At 45.2% G+C, this 16,935-nt stretch overlaps 1 protein-coding gene and 1 pseudogene across 6 annotated transcripts in view; both read right to left on the bottom strand.

Moving 5' to 3' along the window:
* The window catches only part of COL23A1 (collagen type XXIII alpha 1 chain), an 86,376-nt gene that overhangs the window by 50,491 nt on the left and 18,950 nt on the right, over window positions 1–16,935 (bottom strand). For all 5 annotated transcript variants that reach the window (XM_081035825.1, XM_081035824.1, XM_081035828.1 and 2 more), the window contains exon 2: window positions 13,036–13,090. The gene's annotated coding sequence lies outside the window, so the exon portion shown is untranslated. The remainder of the gene's footprint in view (window positions 1–13,035; window positions 13,091–16,935) is intronic.
* LOC308491756 (elongation factor 1-alpha 1-like) lies at window positions 1,195–3,066 on the bottom strand (annotated as a pseudogene). Its single transcript has 2 exons — window positions 2,053–3,066; window positions 1,195–1,570 (listed from the first exon to the last, which is right to left on the bottom strand). The product of its transcript is annotated as an elongation factor 1-alpha 1-like (transcript).

Genomic DNA, 16,935 nt, shown 5'->3' with positions numbered 1-16,935 from the left:
CCAGGGGAGCAGATTGGGCCATGGGCTTTTAAATTGAGTAGACGAAATGAGGCTTGGAGGTTGGCAAATTCAGAGACAACAAGGAATTAGGGAGCCAGGCACTTAGCTCAAGCCTCAGGCCCTGACTTTAATTATGCCAATACTATCAGGGAGTATCCAGGCCTTAGAACCCTGGCTCTCCAGCAGATGAGCTCCAGACCCTGAGCCAGGGCCTACTCTCCCTGAGGCAAATCCTGGTACTGTGAAATGTGGGCGTGACCACGCCTGCCTCTCTGAACTGCTATGAGGATTGAGCGAGATACTGTGCATATGTTAAGTGCCCAGGTCACAGTGGCATAGAAGAGGCACCACAAAACAATGCAGGCTGGAATTATGGTCATGTGCTGCTTAACGATGGGTGGATGTTCTGAGAAATGTGTCTTCAGGTGATTTTGTCATTGTGTGCACATCATAGAGTGTACTTACACAAACCTAGGTGATATAGTCGACCACATTCCTAGACTATGTGGTATAGCTTACTGCTTCTAGGCTACAAGCCTGTAAAGCATGTTATATCCTTGCCAATACCTGTTATTTTCTGATTTTTAAAATAGTAGCTATCCTAATGGGTGTGAGGTGATATCTCACTGTGGTTTTGATTTGCACTTCCCTAATGATTAATGATGTTGAGTGTCTTTTGGATTGTGCTATAATTTATATATTTATTCATTTATCTATTCTGCCAATCTCTGTCTTTGATTGGAGTGTTTAATCCTTTTATAGTTAATGTAATTGCTCCTAAGGTAGGGCTTATATGTGCAAATTTGCTATTTAATTTCCATATGTCTTATGTCTTCTTTTTTCCTCCATTACTCAATTACTGCTTCTTTTCTATTATACAGATATTTTCTAGCATACCTTTTTTATTCTCATCAAATTTTGTTTTAATGGGTCTCAAAATTCTGTGACAGAGTTTTGGTCAAGTTGTTTCCATTAAAAAGTACTGATTTAAAAAACTAATAACTTAAAAACTGTCACACACACAAACAAATGGCCCACAAAATATTCTCCTTTCCTTCTGAAGATTTTATGATGTATTGTAATCATTAACCAGTCATTTACTATTAAACTTAAATGGCCAATTGAGACAAACAGTTCTGAGACTGTTCTTCCACCACTGATTAAGACGGGGGTGGCAGGTATTGGGGATAACATTCATTTAGCCTTCTGAGCTTTCTGAGCAGACTTGGTGACCTTGCCAGCTCCAGCTGCCTTCTTGTCCACTGCTTTGATGACACCCACAGCAACTGTCTGTCTCATGTCACGAACAGCAAAACGGCCCAGAGGAGGGTCATCAGAGAAGCTCTCAACACGCCTGGGTGCCAGGAACCACGTCTATGATGCCAGCATCACCAGATTTCAAAAACTTGAAGCCATCTTCCAGCTTTTCTTTGAATGACAATCTCCTTCAGCTCAGCACATTTGCAAGTAATGTGAGCTGTGCAAGCAATGTGAGCTGTGTGAGCTGTGTGACAATGAAGCCCAGGTGTGTATAGGCACTGATTTGGTCTGGATGGTTCGGAATAATCACCTGAGTCATGAAGCCATTTGTGGATCATTTTTAAAAAATTTTTTAATATATATATATTTTTTTTATTGGGGAAGGGGAACAGGACTTTATTGGGGGAACGAATGGTATATTCATGTGTATTTCCAGGACTTTTTTTTCCCAAGTCAAGTTATTGTTCTTTCAATCTTCGTTGTGGAGGGTGCCATTCAGCTTCAAGGTGTTGTCCTTTCAGTTTTTTAGTTGTGGAGGGCGCAGCTCAGCTCCAGGTCCAGTTGCCGTTGCTAGTTGCAGGGGGCGCAGCCCACCATCCCTTGCGGGAGTTGAACCGGCAACCTTGTGGTTGAGAGGATGCACTCCAACCAACTGAGCCATCCAGGAGCTCAGCGGCAGCTCAGCTTAAGGTGCCGTGTTCAATCTTAGTTGCGGGGGGCGCTGCCCACCATTCCTTGTGGGACTCAAGGAGTTGAACTGGCAACCTTGTGGTTGAGAGCCCACTGGCCCATGTGGGAATCAAACTGGCAGCCTTCAGAGCACGGAGCTCCAACCACGTGAGCCACTGGGCCGGCCCGAGAGACACATTCTTGACATTAAAGCCCACATTGACCCCAGGAAGAGCTTCACTCAAAGCTTCATGGTACATTTCAACAAACTTTACTTCAGTTGTAACATTGATTGGAGCAAAAGTGACCACCATGCCCGGTCTGAGAACAGCAGTCTCCACTGGGCTCACAGGGATAGGATCAATGCCACCAATTTCTTAGATACCCTGGAGGGGTAGACGCAAAGGCTTGTCAGTTGGATGACTTGGTGGCAGGATGCAGTCCAAAGCTTCAAGCAGCATGGTTCCACTGACACTGCCATCTTTACGGGTGACTTTCTGTCCCTTGAACCACGGCATGTTAGCACTTGGCTCCAGCATGAAGTCACCATTCCAACCAGAAATTGGCACAAATGCTACTGTGTCAGGTTTGTAGCCAATTGTCTTAATGTAGGTGCTGACTTCCTTAACGACTTCCTCTTGTCTCTTGGCTGTAACGCAGCTCAGTGGAATACATTTTGTTAACACCAACAATTAGATGTTTTACACCCAGTGTGTAAGCCAGAAGGACATGCTAATGGGTCTACCCATTCTGGGAGATACTTGCTTCACATTCACTAACACCAGCAGCAACAATCAAGACAGAACAGTCAGCCTGAGATGTGCCTGTAACCATGTTTTTGATAAAGTCTCTGTGTCCTGGGGCATCAGTGACGGTCACATAATACTTGCTGGTCTCGAATTTCCACAGGGAGATATCCATGGTGATCCCACGCTCGCGTTCAGCTTTCAGTTTATCCAAGACCCAGGCAGACTTGAAGGAGCCCTTTCCCATCTCAGCAGGCTCCTTCTCACATTTTTCATTGGTTCTTTTGTCGATCCCACCACATTTGTAGATCAGATGACCAGTAGTGGTAGTCTTGCTGGAATCTACGTGTCCAATGACAATGATGTTGACGTGTGTCTTTACCTTTCCCATTTTGGGTTAGAGTTAGTGGGGGTTTTCACTACACCTGTGTTTTGGTGGCAAACCCGCTGCAAAAAGCTAGCATACCATTTTAATACAGTAGTACCTTGGTTTTCGAACATCTCCGTTGATGAACATTTTGGTTTACGAACACCGTAAATTTTATGGATCTATGGTATCATTAGATAATAAAATTCATGCTAAGTTTGCAGTTTTAGGGGTTGATTTTAAAAGTCTGGAATGGATTAATCCATTTTGCATTACTTTCTATGGGGCAACCGTGCCTTGGTTTTCAAACGTTTCAGAACTCGAATGGTCTTCTGGAAAGGATTACGTTAGAAAACCGAGGTACTACTGTACTTTTGTTTTTTTGATGCTATTTTGGGGAGCTATTTTCTTTTCTTCCCCCTCTTTCTTCCACCTCCCCCCGCTTCCATTTCGGTTCAAGCTGTTGTTTCTCATTCTAGTTGTGTAGGATACAGCTCCCTGGCCCATGCTGGTATTATGAGCCTTTCCCCCACTCCCCAGGCAGTCGGTTGCCGGTTGTTGGTCGGCCGCTCACAGCAGCTCACGGCAGCTCTCACCGGCTGCTGGCTGCTCATGCTGGCTGCCGGCTACTCACACTGGCTGCCGGCCACTCACGATGGCCACAGGCTTTTCATGGCAGCACACGGTAGCGCACAGCAGCACATGGCAGCACACAGAAGCTCATGCTGACCTTGGGTTGCTCACGGCAGCCCAGCTCCAGGGAGAGCCATTGTTCACAATCTTAGCTATAGAGGGCGCAGCTCACTGGCCCTTGTGGGAATCAAACCGGCGACCTCGGTGTTAGGAGTACAGCGCTCCAACCACCTGAGCCACCGGGCCGGCCTGGGAGCTATTTTCTTAGTGGTTGTCCTGGGGATTACAATTAACATCTTAGTTTAAGATAATCAGATTTTGATTGAAAACAATTTACTTTCAATTGTATACAAGTACTTTGCTCCAATATAGCTGTTTGTTATCCTATATTACTTTATTACTTTATATATTATAAGCCCACCAACAGTTTTATCATTATTGCTTTATGCAATTGTCTTTTAAATCAGAATAGAGAAAAGAATTACAAATAAAAATATATTTTTATTGTCTTTCATATTTGCCTACGTGGTTACATTCTCTGAAGCTCTGTATTTCCATGTGGATTTAAATTACTGTCTGATGTCCTTTCATTTCAGACTGAAGGACTCTGTTTAGTATTTCTTGTATGTCAGGTCTGATAGTGATGAATTCTGTCCATTTTTGTTTATCTGGGCATGTCTTAATTTCTCCTTCATTTAAAAAAATTTTTAAAAAGAGTTTTTAAAAATATAGCTAACATACAATATTACGTTAGTTTCAGGTATATGCAAGAGTTATTCAAATATAGCTAACACACAATATTATATTAGTTTCAGGTATACACAGAGTTATTCAATATTTATATTCCTAAAGAAGTGATCACCATGGTAAGTCCAACAACCATCTGACACCGTACCACGCAATCACTATATTATTGACTATATTCCCTATGCTGTACATTACATCCCCATGACTTATTTGTTTTATGCCTGGAAATTTGAACGTCTTATTCCCTTTCATCTCCCTCCTCCTTTTTAAATTTTTCAATTACAGTTGACATTCAATATTATTTTATATTAACTTCAGATGTACAGCATAGTGGCTAGACATTTATACAATTTAAGCAGTGATTCCTCTGACTAGTCTACTACCCATATGGCACTATACATAGTTATTACCATATTATTGACTATATTCCTTATGCTTTACTTTACATTCCCATGTCTATTTTGTAACTACCAATTTGTACTTCTTAATCCCTTCACCTTGTTCACCCACCCCCATAACCCTTTCTGTCTGGCAGCCTTCAAAATATTCTCTGTATCCATGAGCTTGTTTCTGCTTTGTTTGTTTGTTTGTTTATTTTGTTCTTTAGATTCCACATATAAGTGAAATCACACTGCATCATCTTTCTCTGTCTGACATACTCCACTCAGCACAACACCGTCTAAATCCATCCATGCCACCACAGATGGCAAGAATCCATTCCCTTTCATGGCCAACCACTGTATGTATGTACCACCTACTCATCCACTCATCCATCTATGGTCAACCAGGCTGACTCCACCTCTTGGCCACTGTAAATAATGCTGCAATGAACATATAGATGCACGTCTCCCCTTGAAGTAGCATTTTGGGTCTCTTCGAATAAATACCCAGAAGTGGAATCACTGGGTCCTCCATTGTCTCTTCTTATAGACTTTGTTTTAAAGTTTATTTCGTCTGGTATAAGTATTGTTACCCAGTTGTTTTTTTTTTTCCATCTCCATTGTCATGAAATATCTTTTTCTATTCCTTTACTTTCAGTCTGTGTGTGTCTTTTGATCTGAAGTGAGTCTGTTGTAGGCAGCATATGTAAGCGTCTTGTTTTCTTATTCATTCATTCTCTCTATACCAATCTTGGTTGTAGGTCCTTGCTTTTCATTTGAGTGGAGCATTTAATCCATTTACATTGAAAGTAATTGTTGATAGATATGTAGATTGCCATTTTATTATTAATATTTTTGATTTCTTTTTCATCTTAAAGAAGTCCCTCTAAGATTTCTTGTAATTCTGATTTGGTGTTGATGAACTCTGTTAGCTTTTTCTTTCCTGGGAAGCTTTTATCTGTCCTTCAATTCTAAATGACAGCCTTGCTGGGTGCAGTAATCTTGGTTGTAGGTCCTTGCTTTTCATTTACTGCCAATCCTTTCTGGCCTGTAAAGTTTCTGTCAAGAAATCAGCTGACAGTCTTATGGGAATCTCCCTTGTAAGTAACTAACCGCTTTTCGCTTGCTGCTTTTAAGATTCTCTCTTTGTCTTTAAGCTTTGGCATTTCATTTATGATGTGTCTTGGTGTGGGCCCCTTTGGGTTCATCTTGTTTCAGACTCTCTGCACTTCCTGGGCTTGTATGTCTATTTTCTTCACCAGGTTAGGGAAGTTTCCTATCATTATTTCTTCAAATAGGTTTTCAATTCCTTGCTCTTGCTCGTCTCCTTCTGGTACCCCTATGATGTGAATATTGGTATGCTTGATGTTCCAGAGGCCCCTGAAACTATCATCATTTTTTGGGGTTCTTTTGTCTTTTTGCTGCTCTGATTGGGTGTTTTCTGCTACCTTCCAAATTGCTGCTTCATTTCATCTGTTGATTCTTCTAATATATTCTTCATTTCAGTTATTGTAGTCTTTATTTCTAACTGGTTCTTTTTATGTCTTCTATCACCATTTTTATGTTCCCTATCTCTTTGTTGAAGTTCTCCCTGAGTCCATTGAGCATCCTTATAACTAGTGTTTTGAATTCTTCATCTGCAGATTGCTTATCTCCACTTTGTTCAGCTTTCCCCCCCTGTTATTGTTCTGTTATTTTATTTGGGACATGTTTCTTTGTCTTCCCATTTTGGCTGCTTGCCTGTGTCTGTTTCTATGTATTAGGTAGGGCTGCTATGCCTCCTGGTCTTAGAGTGGCCTCAGGTAGTAGATGTGCTGTGGGGCTCCTTGGTCACCTGAGCTGAGTACTCCAGGTGTGTCCCTTGGGTGTGTTGTGTGTGCCCACCTGTTGTAGTGGAGTCTTGGTTGCTGTTTGCGAATCAATGGGAGGGACAGACCCTGGGTCTGATTGGTTGTAAGGAATGGGTGTAACTATAGTGGAGGAGCTGCTGCTCAGGGGCTGATCCTGTGAAGCAGGATTCATATAGCAGGGCTCTGGTGCCTGCTTAGTGTGCTTTTAGTGTGCGTAGGTTTCTGTGGAGGTGGCTGAGTGATGCACTGACTGGGTCTGAAGTTAGCTACTGGGCGAGCCAGCCCTGGGGCCTCCTGGGAGGGGCCCCACTGCAGGCCAAGTTCAGCCACAGCATGTGCCCTGGCATGAACCACAAAGCAATCCACAGATAGTTGCTGCCTGCACTGGGCTTGGAAGTGCCTCGAGAGGCCAAGCCACGAACCAAGGCTAGCTGTTCCTACTGCTGGGCTTAGGGCTGCTCAGCCAGAGGTACAGGACACACTGAAGCCAGAGGCTGCTTGTTTGGGTTTTGTGAATATTTGAGAGATTTTAGGAAAGTCCGCAGCATGAGACGAGACAGCTGTTTGTATGGAAAAACCCTTGGAAATGGCTTGGGTGTGCCCAAAATTTGGCTGGGACTCGGTCTCAGGATGAATGAACAGTGTTAGCCAGGTTGATGGAGACTCAGATATGGCAGCCATCTGTGTCTGCATGCTGGGAGAAGGGAGGGCTCAACAAAGAAATGATAGCTTCTGCCAGCACTTCTGTCTGAGAGAAAGCTGCCCCTCCAGCCCTTGCCCTGAAGTCAGACAATTCAGTTCCTTTCCATATGTCCCCAGCATCTTTCAAGTTGCTGCCTCAGTGCTGAAGCTTAGAACGAGTGAGTCTGTGCATGGGACCTTTAAGAGGATCACTTGGGACTGCAGCCACCCTAGTCTCAGTCAGCCACCATCTCCACTGGTTTTCACATGCAGATATTATGGGGACTTTTCTTCCCAGCACTGGAACCCTGGGCTGGGGAGCTTGGTATGGGGCTAGGACCCCTTGCTCTTCTGAGAGGGGGTACCCCACAGCTAAGATATCCCTCTCAATTTTCAATGGCCACATATTGGTATGGAACCAGCTTGTTTCACGTCTCTGCCCCTTCTACCAGTCTTGAGGTGGTTTCTTCTGTATGTCCTTAGTTGCAGGGCTTCGGTTCAGCAAGACTTCGGGTAATTCTCAATGAGGGTTGTTCTATAGTTTAGTTGTAATTTTGATGTGGTCATGAGAGGATGTAAGCACAGCATTTAACTACTCTGCCATCTTGACTGGATCTCCTCTCCTTCATTTTTCAAGGATAGTTTTACTGGTTATAGAGTCCTTTGTTGACAGTTTTTAAAAAATCACTTTAAATATATCAACCCACTGCCTCTTGGCTTTCATGGTTTCTGATGAGAAATCAGCTATTAATCTTATTGAAGATCTCTTTTCTGTGATGAGTTGTTGTTCTCTTGCTGCTTTCAAAAGTCTCTTTTCATTTTTTGCTTTTGGCAATGTGACTATAATGTACTTAGGTGTCAATCTCTTTGACTTTATCCTATTTGAAATTTATTGAGTTTCTCTTATGTGTAGATTAATATTTTTCTTTGAATTTGGTAAGGTTTTGGCCATACTTCTTTCATATAATTCTCCTGATTCTTTCTCTCTCTTCTCTCTTTCTAGGGCCCATATTATGTGTATGTTGGCACACTTTATAGTGTCCCATAGATCTCTCAGACTCTGTTCATTCTCCTTTCTTTCTTCCTTAGATTGAATAGTCTCAAATGACCTATCTTCAAGTTTGCTGATTCGTTCTTCTGCCAGACCAAATCTACTGTTGAATTCCTCTAGTAACTTTTTTTTTTTTTTCCATTTCAGTTATTGTACTTTACAGCTCCAGAATTTCTATTTGGTTCTTTTTTTATACTTTCTTTCTCTCTATTGATATTCTCCATTTGGTGGTACATTAATTCTTGGGCTTTCTTTTAATTCTTTAAACATGGTTGTCTTAGTTCTTTGAGCATATTTAAAACAGGAAATATAAAATCTTTGTTTAGTAAGTCCATCTGGGCTTTCTTAGAGACAGTTTTTATAGATTGCTTTTTTCCCTTTCTTTTGCTATACTTTCTTGTATCTTTTTGTGTCTCATAATTTTTGTTAAAAACTGGGCATGTAAAGTAATTTAATGTGGCTACTATGGAAATTAAGTCCCGTGCCTCCTTTTCAGGCTCTGTGGTCGTTGTCATTTGTTGTTATTGTTTTTCTATTGTTTAGGGGTTTTCCTGGACTAAATCTCTAGTGTGTATTCTTTGTCATATGCAGCTACTTAATTCTCTGCTTGGTTAGCTTAATGATCAGCATAGATAGAGGTTTCCTTTAATGTCTTGATCCACTAAGTTTCCTACTCTTTGCCAAGTGGCTCTTTGTGTATGTTGGAGTACAACTTCAGTGCTCTGCTAGTTTATGACTGCTGTTACCTTCATTGCCTGCTTGGGCAGAGCCTCAAGGTAAGCCAGAGGCGAGAGACTGAGGCTCTCTCAGGTCTTTCCTGGACATGTACACAGCCCTGCACATGTATGTGCCTTCTAGGTCCCCAGGAATATGTTGGTGCTTTGCAAAGTCCCTTTCGACGTCTTATTGCCTAGATTTTTAAGTTTTTGTGTCAACTTCTTGTTTGCTCCAAACTGGTACCACTACCTCAGGCACCTGCGATTCTAAACAATTGCTGCTGAGTGTTTTTCACAAGCACTATGGAGATAGGGCTTTTCTCAATGAGCAAGCTCTGTATCAGGTTCAATAAAGACAAGTCATATGTACGAACTTTTTCAGGGAGCTGCCAGTCGGGTCAAATAGTGACAATTCTTAGGGAGTGAGCATTTGGGGAGCTTTAAACCTGTTTACCTCCTCCAGTGGCTGCTGCTTTTCACAGGTACTATGGTTGCAAGGCTGATGATTTTTTAAGGGTACTACGGACTGAGGAGATAGGCAAGTTAAAGTGTTACTAACATTGTTGTTCTTAGAAAGGTTCATATGTTTTCCTTGAACACACATTTCTTGGGTTGTTGCAAGCCTTTCATTAATTTCCATAATTCAGAAAGGCCAATTTGTTCTTGTGTTCTTGCTGTTTTTATGAAGGAACAGAGTTTCAGAGGTCCTTAATCCACCATTCCAGAAGAGCTTCTTCCACTGGATTTTTAGAAAGGGTTTCTTGGGGCCAGGATGGAGTGAAAAAAAAAATATTGTAGCATTGAAATGGCTGGGAGCTGTGGAGACCTGGTGAGTGACTCCATTTGTCTCTGCAGGTTTAGCACAGGCATCAGCCAAGCAGCATTTGATCGCTTCATGTTTGTCTTTTCCCACCTCCTTAACCTTTATCCTCCTTTCTCTCTCCCTCCTCCGCCCTCCCCTCCTTCTTGTCCACAAACATTTATGGACCATCGCCTGAGTGCCTGGGTGTCCAGCCCCAGCTCCTGCCCTGAGGAACCCATGTTTTTGGTGGAGGAAAAAGACTATCTAGAGCAGAGCACCACAACTAGGTGCGACAAGTGCTGGGACAGAGGGAGGTATCTGGGGCTGGGGACGCAGGGGGTGATAGAGGAAGCCACGGGAAGGCAGGGGAAGCCAGGGGAGAGAGATGGGTGCTCTTGGGGAAAGGTGGGGTCTGGAAAGAGAAAGGATCATGCCAAAGGTCCCCAGAAAGAGGACCCCAGAATGCAAGAGCAGTGCCAGGCTTCCCCAGCTGAGAAATGGGCCAGTGGGGGTGGGGGGAGACATCTATTCCATTATATAGAGACACATAAACACTGCAGGGTCATGGAGGCATTTTCCAGCAAAGGCTCTCTCTGGAGCTAGAGAGGACCCATTCCCACAGGCGGGCAGGCTCAGCTATCTGCAGGACTGCAGCCGCAGCAGCAGCAGGAAGGCATCTTAGTCAGACACTGTCCCACTGGGCAAAAAGAGCCTTTCTCTCTGGGACACAGGAAAAGGCCTTGGTTTTACAAGGGAAGTTGCTAAAGCCAGGATGTGCATGTGTGTGAAACTATCTAAAAATAAACACTAGGTCCAGTCAAAGCTAATCAGAGAGGAACTCCTGCTCTGTGCTGCTCACACCGTTCTCGGACAGATAGAGAATCAAGACATTGCCTGGGAAAGGGGAGGAGGTGCTGCCCACCCCTTGCTCAGCAGCTGACCTTAGACAAGACACTTCTCCCCTTGGAACCCCAGTTTCCTTATCTGCAAAATGGGGCTAATGCCATATATTTATCTTGCAGGGCTCTGTGAGGATCACATGAGATGAAAAACTTGAAAGGACTCAGCATAGGGTCAGGGGCCCAGTGAGTCCTTATGTTTCTTTGGTTTTTAGATTGTTGTAAACTGGAATCATAATTCTAATAGGTTTTTGAGTAAATTGAGTAATATTATTTTGTCATAAAAAAAGTCACTATGTGTTCCTCATCTCCCACCAGAATACACATCAGCAGCTCACAATAAAAGACAAAGGAAATGTTTTACGGGGATAGAAACGAAAACTGAGTGATGAAGTGTATATTTGGCAGTCTGGTTTTGTGTGTGTGTGTGTGTGTGTGTGTGTGTGTGTGTGTGTGTGTGTGGTGATTACACGTAAAATGTAGAGTAAAGGAAGCCACAGTGATCAGACATAGAACAGCCTTCAGCTTCTGGAAGTCAAAGCACACCGAGAACCATGATGGCATTTCCTACCATTGCACTCTAGCAATGATCTGGATGGCCTCTACAGAAGGAACTAGATAATGTAAGCATGCAGTACAATAAGGGGCAGGAAGCCCGTGCCCAGTGCCAGGGATAAAATTCTGAGGCTGGGGGTCCTCTTGGTGGTGGGCCCCTCCGGCATCACCGCCATGCCCTCCTTGTGAAGCTGCTTAGGGGCTGAGCATGTGTTAATTCATTCACTCAGTGTTTGTGCATTTATACTCCTGGGGCCGGCTCTGTGCCAGGCTCTGTGCTGAGGGTTGGAGACTCAGGGTGATGGCCCCAGCCAGAGGAATTAGAGAAGGCTTGTTTTGGAGGAAATGTTTCAGCTAGACTTAAAGGACGAAGAGTAATGAACTCGCAGTAAGAGTTCAGGTAGAGGAGATGACATTCTGGGCAGGAGTGCAGGCTCAGCATGAGAGGGCCTCAGACAACCACGAGGAGGCTAGAGGTGGGAACACCGCGGGAGAGCTGCAGGAACTCTGCTGGTGAGGATGGGGAAGTGGGCACAGGTCTGCGATGTACTGAGGAGGAGAATGACCCGGGGAGTCATGGGGAGGAAGGGACCCGAGACAATGCCCAGGTGTCTGACAGGGAAGTGCGTGGTTGGGGGTCTCCTTCTTGCATGGAGAGCTGGGGGAGAACAGGCTGAGGGACGTGCTGGGTTCAGTGGGGCCATGTCCAAACTCTGGACCCAGAGAAGACAACTTGGCTGGAGTCAGGGAGGGAGGCGTTGTCAGTGTCATGGGGAGCTGAAACCACAGGGGTGGGAGAAAAGAGAGAAGAGAGCCAAGGCCAGATTCATTTAAGAGGCAAGTGGGGTCCTCTAGAAAAGGCAAAAGGAAGGAGGTCAGGGGTGTTGGAGGAAATACAGGCTAGAGTTGAAACTGGGAATATGGGGTAGGGGGTGAGGGTGGCAACAGTGAGTCAAGGAAGATAGTGACAGAAAAGCAACTGCCAGATGACCACCAAAAGGCCCGTGGTAACTGTGGCCAAGATGATGTCAGTGGAGTGACAGTAAAAAGAGCCTGGAGGGGCTGGAAGGTGAGGTGTAAGAGCCAGGGCAGGGGGGGGGTGTGTGGATGGCTCTGAGGAAAACTTCCTGCATCGGGGAAGGGGGGGCAGAGCGAGTGTGTTTTGAGTGAAATGAAGATGGCAGGAGGGGTGGCAGAATAGATGAGTCTGCAGGTTGTCTGGAAGGAAGGTGAAGGAGTCTTCTCCTGGTGCCTCTGCCAAGAGAAGGAGAGGCTACGTCTGGGGAGAGATGGGGACACATAGGAGAACCGTCGCATAATGTTGAGGGACCCATGGTAGGGACGTGGGATGGTGGAATCATCAGCTCCCACAAAGAGAGGGGGTTGTTTCAGAGTGGGAGACTAGGGACTGAAGTTTCTGAGGATGATAATGAGATTCGGGGGGTGCCCAGGGCATAAAGGGGACAGTTCCTGGAACTGTGATGTCAAGAAGTCAAGAAAAAGCAGTACTGAGCACTGGGCCTGTGGCCTTCGGGGACAGTGGCTGCAATTGGAAGGGAGGGGAAGATCTGACCCAGGACCAAGGATCCTGAGTAATGGGGTGGTACGGGCCTGGAGCTTCCAGCCAGGTCCCTGGCCCAGGGCAGACTTTCAGGCCTAGGTTTAGGAAATAGGAAAACCTGGACTCACCAGGATCGCCTCTTCTTCCAGGCTTGCCACGCCGTCCAGGGGGACCTAGACAGGAAAACAAAGACAGACTCATTAAAAAGGGAAGCCAGTGGGCTTGGGCACAACAAGCCGGCCGCTGGCCCACCCACCCACCCCGCAGCAGCATCCGAGGGGCAGCCTGCCCACCACCACGCTGGCTGGTAGAGGGGAGAAGAGTGGGGAGAAACACTTCTTCTGCCTCTCCTCCCCCTTGCTCCCATGGGCCCTCCCCTGTGGGCTGTGCTCTCACCCCTCAATCACTCATTCAGTTATTCAATTACCTGTTCATTTATCCATTCACAATCCTTCCCCAATCAAAAAGATTGACTACCTGGAAACTCCAATCATAAAGATTTACTACTTGGAAACGGGAGGTAGAATAGTTTGCAGCTGAGTTATGAGAAATAAAAAGCTGAGGATGGGAGTTATCTTACGAAAGTCCTGACCAATGCTTTTCAATATCCACTAAAATAAAAAAGCAGAGACAATACACCACATGAAGACACGGTCACCGCATTTCAAATGCCTAAGCTCGCTAACAGGCACTATCCTATCTGTCTACTGTCCTCCATTCTCTGGCTAGAGCCTTCGGCACTGGCCCCTCCCACAGCTTGAGGGAGATGCTTACACATTTCTCATGATTTATTGCAGATAATGTGCACACCAATGTGGAATCTTTTCAGTATCCAGTCCTCCATCCACACGTTTTGAGCCTTTCTGAATTGATGACGGGGGCCATCCTGCCTCTGCCTTCTCTCCCTCTGCCCCTGTCGGTCTCCATGACCCGAAGGAGAGGGTTCTGGGTAAGGACACGCTGACCGGCTCACTGCCCCAGTCAGAAATCCAGGCCCAGCTCGCAGCCCACCTGGCCTGGGAGAGGACAGCCTCCCCTGGCGCTCGCTGCACACATCCCTGATGACCCTTGACCTTCCATTTTCACTTCTGCCAACCTCATTTTCATTCCCTCTCAGTTGAACTATGCCCTAGTCTTCTTTCCTTTTTCTCAGGCGCTAGAGGAAAGGTGCAGAAGTGAAGACTGCAATTAAAGTGGCACTTTATACCTGTCTCTCTCTATCCTGCCCACCTACCGCACGCCAGGCTCTGGGCTGTGGCTGTATTACAAAGCACTGTCAGTTATTGTAAAAGTCAACCGTAACTGGCAGCAACCCCCTCCACCCCACCCCACTCCAATTTCCAGAATAACCACCACAGACAGACAGACTGGTCATGAATCAGGTCTGAGGCAGGATGGTTCACTGAAAAATTAGTGTGTATATGTGTGTGTTTTTGCTTTTTTCCTTCTCTTGTTTTTAAGCAGTGCTCACTGAGACAGGGCGGAAAGGCAGAGGCAGCCCAGGTTAGTGGGTTGGCAGCATCTCCTGACTTTTGTTAAGGGGAAACCCTGAGTGGGGAGGGGCAGGGCCTGAGAAAGAGAGAGAGAGAGAAGAGACTCATCTGGACCAGGAGGGGGCCCTTCCACGTTACTTTAGACCCTGAAACCTTATGGGCCTGGGGTGAGATGAGAATGAATTTGTTAGCCTTGGGGGCTCGAGATCAGGATGGTCAAACAAAATTAAAAAATTAGAAACATGATATTTCTTGCACCCTTGAGTCTGCAATTAAATTTTTTTAAAATTGTCATCAAGAACACATAAATAAAACTTACCATTTTAAATCATTTTAAAGAGTACAGTATGTTAGTGTTAACTATATGTACAACGTTGTGCGACAGGTCTCTAGAGTTTTCTCATCTTGCAAAATTTGAAACTCCTTATTCATTCAACAATCAAGTCCCCTCTCCCCCTCCCTGAGCAACCCCCACAACCACCTTCTACTTTCTGTTTCGAAGAGTTTGCCTATTTTAGATTCCTCAGATAAGTGGAATCACGCAGTATTTGTCCTTTTTGTGACTGGCTTATTTCACTTAACATAATGTCCTCAAAGTTCATCCACGCTGTTGAAGTGACAGTTTCCTTCTTTTTTAAGGCTAATATTCTGTTGTGTGGATACCCCATATATTCTTCATCCATGCACCTTATCTGGCAATGGACACTGGGCTGCTACAACCTCTCGGCTATTGTGAAGAATGCTGCTGTGAACAGTGGGGTGTGGTATCTTTTAAAATTAGTGTTTTGGATTTCTTCTAATAAATACTCAGGAGTGGGATTGCTGGATCGTATGGTAATTCTATTTTTAATTTTTTGAGGAACCTCCATACTGTTTTCCATAGTGGCTGCACTAGTTTACATTCCCACCAACAGTGCACAGGGTTCCAATTTCTCTACATCCTCACCACCAACATCTGTTAGTTTCTGTTTTTCTATTTTTTTTTTTTTAAGATTTTTATTGGGGAAAGGGATACAGGACTTTATTGGGGAACAGTGTGTACTTCCAGGACTTTTTTCCAAGTCAAGTTGTTGTCCTTTCAGTCTTAGTTGTGGAGGGCGCAGCTCAGCTCCAGGTCCAGTTGCCGTTGCTAGTTGCAGGGGGTGGAGCCCACCATCCCTTGAGGGAGTCGAGGAGTCGAACCGGCAACCCTGTGGTTGAGAGCTCACTGGCCCATGTGGGAATCAAACTGGCAGCCTTTGGCGTTAGGAGCATGGAGCTCCAACTGCCTGAGCCACTGGGCAGGACCCCTCTGCCCATTTTTTAATTGGATTTCTTTTTATTGTTGAGTTGTAGGAGTTCTTTATATATTCTGGATATTAACTCCTTATCAGGTATATAAGGGGTTAAAATATTTGCAAATGTTTTCTCCCATTCTGTAGGTTACCTTTTCATTCTGTTGTTTCCTTTGCTATGCAGAAGTTTTTAAGTTTAACGTAGTCCAGTTTTTCTATTTTTTTTTTGCCTTCTTAACATTGGAGTTAACTTTTGTTGAGGTATAAGGTAAGGGCCCAACTTCATTCTTTTGCATGTGGTTATTCAGTTTTCCCAGCACCATTTGTTGAAGAGACTATCTTTTCTTCATTGCATAGCCTTGGAACCTTTGTCAAAGGTTCCACATTAGTGACGCACGCCTGAGTTTTGAGAGCATAAATTCATGCAAGTTACAGAGCCCTTGATTTTCTCTAATACCAGACACAGACCTTGAGTTCCATTCTGGAATCATCCAGGGTCATCTTGACTTGGTAAGGCTAAGATTCTGGATCCCCGTAACAGACAATAGCTCCTCACACTGGCAAGGGATTTACAGCTTATGAAGTGCCTCCAGCTCCACGATCTCAGCTGAGGCCTGCAACACCCGCATAGCCAACTGTCAGCCTGACATCTCCATGTGGGTGTGTCACTAAAATTTCAGGCCTGTCATGGCCAAAACATACGATCCGATCTCCTCCCAGCTCCCGTGAGGGGCTGACGGTGTCTGGGAACCATCAGGCTGGCACAGTGTTAGGTCTTTTCTCCTCTCTGGGCACATGTTTTAGGATGAGCGAGGGTGTGGGAACAGGAACCCCACTGACACAGGCGGCATCATGCTCCTCTGGCTGTAGGAGGGAAAAGGCCCAGTGAGCCAGTCCCTGTCATCTGGGTTCTCGCCAGACCACAGAAGCCATGCTCAGTTCAGCAAGGCCGCTTGCCCTGGGCCTTAGGCTGAGGTGTGGGCAGGAAGGGGGACCACAAGTGAGAGTAAGGCAGGCTCTTTCGGATCTGAAACCTAAAGCAGCACCATGGTTTTCTGATGGTCATTTCTGGGTCTGACTGTAAATTTTCCATTTAAGTAACTCAAGCCAGATGAAGACATTCGCCTTCGCTGAGGAGGCTGAACTAATGGATTTGTCTGGGTGGTTCTCTTGGGTGGCACGGTTAGGCAGAAGGCCTGATGAGGACAGATGGTAGCACTGTGGGCAGCTTCCCAGGCAGGGTGGGGGGCC

The sequence above is a fragment of the Rhinolophus hipposideros genome (genome assembly GCF_964194185.1).
Source record: "Rhinolophus hipposideros genome assembly, chromosome: 23".
NCBI classification, from domain to species: domain Eukaryota; kingdom Metazoa; phylum Chordata; class Mammalia; order Chiroptera; family Rhinolophidae; genus Rhinolophus; species Rhinolophus hipposideros.
Note: the sequence above shows the minus strand (reverse complement) of the source record. Positions and strands in the feature narration are given on the sequence as shown.